At 45.2% G+C, this 2,947-nt stretch overlaps 1 non-coding gene across 1 annotated transcript; it reads left to right on the top strand.

Moving 5' to 3' along the window:
• Positions 1 to 1,973: 1,973 nt before the first annotated feature.
• TRNAK-UUU (transfer RNA lysine (anticodon UUU)) lies at positions 1,974 to 2,046 on the top strand. The gene has a single exon. It is a non-coding gene; the product is annotated as a tRNA-Lys (tRNA).
• The last annotated feature ends 901 nt before the right edge of the window (positions 2,047 to 2,947 follow it).

Raw genomic sequence — 2,947 nt, 5'->3', positions numbered from 1 at the left:
TTAATCTACTTTTCAATCAAATGGAAGTAATTAGGGAAAAATGACAGAATCTTGGGCCACGATGACAATTCTCACTAAATTGTTATACAGTTTTGGCTCCATCCAATTACAGCCCGAGTCTGTTTTTAAAAGCAAGTACAATCTGCCATCACTTGCTTTCTTTGGAGATGCTGATGCGTGTGGTGGGCCTTGGTTTGAAACTGTTGTCTTGCAGTGCATGGTTGAGGTATTGTATTGTTGGGCAGTCACTGTGCTGAAACGTTACAAATGATGGAACTATCAGTCTCTAGATTCTCACTTTATTGGCTTTTTTTTTTAATTGGGTGCAAAACCCTAGCTCCTCAGATTTCAGCTACCCATCCACGCCCCATCTCTATGCTCCTGTGCAACTGCTAGAAGGGCTAATGGGGGTAGTGGACAGGATGTATCTTCAGAGCGAATGTATTGATTCACAGAAGAGATTGTGCCTGCCTAGGCATAGTTGCCACTAGGGGAATCGTAAGGGTTTCAGTCATGGACTGTGACCCCGCTCCTGACAATCCTAAATAATTTTGCTGCTGGTAGCTATTGTGCCACAGGATGTTCCCAAATAGCTACTACCTTGTTTGTGGGCTACTGCTGCATAGTCAAGAGCATTCAGATGCTTCACACGGCAGTTGAGCATCTCATTGGACCAATTGGTAGGGGCAGGATGTACAATATTGTCCCACGAGGGACGGGGACATGACGAGTTACACAGATAATCACTGAATATCTAAGTCATGACTATTTAGATCTATTGTGTGCACATCTATCTCCGGTAGACATTCTGAAACTGTCATGGTTTCGGCCACCGCAGGAATAGGTTATAGTCCGCCACTGGATTTATGCGAGTGCGCAGCAGCGATGATTAAAGCTTTGCGACATAAACCATCATCTGTCACATAATCTGCAGACTTTAACAATACAAAATCTTACTCAGACGGTTCAAAAATTACTTTAAAAAATGCAGTAACGGATGTTGCTGCACAATTAAATGCCCTCTGCAGAGCTGGACTTGTCAAATGTTGCTTTTTGCTGTATCTGGGTAGTAAAATTGTACTAATGAGCTGCAACCAATCCCCAGCCGGTGTTACGTGAACAGTTTAAAAAATGATGAAACAATAAAGTAATACTATTACAAAATTTGCCGTATTATGTCGCATAGTTTGCCTTTTCTTGCCGCATAATTTACCCAACCCTTCCGCATAATTTGCTCCTCGCCTGCGGCATAATTCCAGTGGCCCTGTGTATAGTCCTGTCCTCCATATTCTGACCCTGGGTGTGATGGGATGGCAAACAAAGAACATTAGTTTCAAGCTGGCCCCGTGTGCTTTGGATCCCTCTTTATCTATCCCCTGCTTTTTAGACAGACGCACTTTCCTTGCGAGGATTTAAATGTCGTCTTTTTCAATAATTTGCCAATCGCAGCACCGTCCTGATGGGTAAGCAGCTCAGGATTGGTGACAGGGGTAGCTGATTATGGACAAGGGTTAGCAGGCTCCTTTGGAGGTTTGTCCTTTATGGCAACTGGACGCAATCAAAGCGAGATGCAGCGGTTCGAGGCGACTTTGTGGAAATCTGCCTCTGTGTCCTTTCACCCTCTGTGGTGTCGAAACCAACCCTACCGGCCTGTGCAGGAAGCCACTGAGGCCCACGTGACCCCTAGTCTGGCCCCTCCCATAGCGGTGGGTCGGCCTTTCGACTGTTTCCAGTCTTTATTAAAACCAAGGGTAGCCTATGGGGGAAAAGAAGAATCCTGCTCATTTATTTTACTTAAATGGTTTGTCCGCTCATGTTCATCTGCCTGCCCTGCCTGTTGTGATGAATGCTCCATGGAGAACAGTGAGAGGGCGCACTTGGGGCACTTAGTCAGCAGTGATTTCAGATTTAGAAGGGTGTAATTGGTGTGTGACGCATCGTTTAGTCTGCCGATGGTATTATTTCTTTCAGAAGCCCGGATAGCTCAGTCGGTAGAGCATCAGACTTTTAATCTGAGGGTCCAGGGTTCAAGTCCCTGTTCGGGCGGTGCAATTTTTTTTTTCGACTACATTTTCCCTCTAAAATAAAATGTAAACTTGATTGCCATTTTTTATAAATATTTGGCGGCAACATGGTGTAAACTGCATTTTGTAGTTGGATTTGCCTGCTGAACGTTGTGCAGGCTGGTTTAACAGATCTCTGGCGCCCCTGTACGTGTCAATATGCGAGCGACAACACGAGGGCGCTGCAGACGTTTTTAAGCGCTAGAATACACGGTAGTAGAATTGATCAAAATAAGGCGGAACTGAAAACAGCGATTCGCTAATTGTTAGCCTTTGTCGACGATGGTAGAGTCAAGTACCAGGGTTTTAAGTGGACCAGGTCTCTGACCCGTCAGTATTTTTACAAACTGACACTGTGACTGCAACTAGTCCCTCCTAGTCCCCAAGTTAAAACCCCTACAATACAGAAAACGTTCTGATGGAGCGCTGCTCCATGACTCTGAACCTTGTTAAGGTAATCCATGCTAGGGATACAGTTCCTGTTTATATTTAACGTGTTTTGCTTACTCTTTCCGCCCTCTAAGTGTTTACGTGTGTTTTTTAGGATGCTGTATTTCAATAGGTTTTTTGTGTGCAGCATATTACTGTCATGTAGTGTGTACTATGAATTGAGACAGCTCTAGGTGTCTTTGTGAGTTCAGGTTGTGGGCGCCTGTTTATGAGGGGCACGAATGAGTACCCTGTAGTTCAGGTTGAAGGCAGTGCGAGTTTTTTGCTGTGCCTGTCAGTGTGTCATAGAATACATGCTTATCCACTTCTTGGCCTCTGTACAGAAGGCGCAGAGTAATACAGATAGGCGAGCCAACAAATTAACAGGGAGAGCTGAGCCAAGGGGCTGGCTCGGCTGTTACAGCCTGTGCACGAGCCGAGCCCTGAACATGTTT

Source organism: Pleurodeles waltl, chromosome 4_2, assembly GCF_031143425.1.
Source record: "Pleurodeles waltl isolate 20211129_DDA chromosome 4_2, aPleWal1.hap1.20221129, whole genome shotgun sequence".
NCBI lineage: Eukaryota > Metazoa > Chordata > Amphibia > Caudata > Salamandridae > Pleurodeles > Pleurodeles waltl.
Note: the sequence above shows the minus strand (reverse complement) of the source record. Positions and strands in the feature narration are given on the sequence as shown.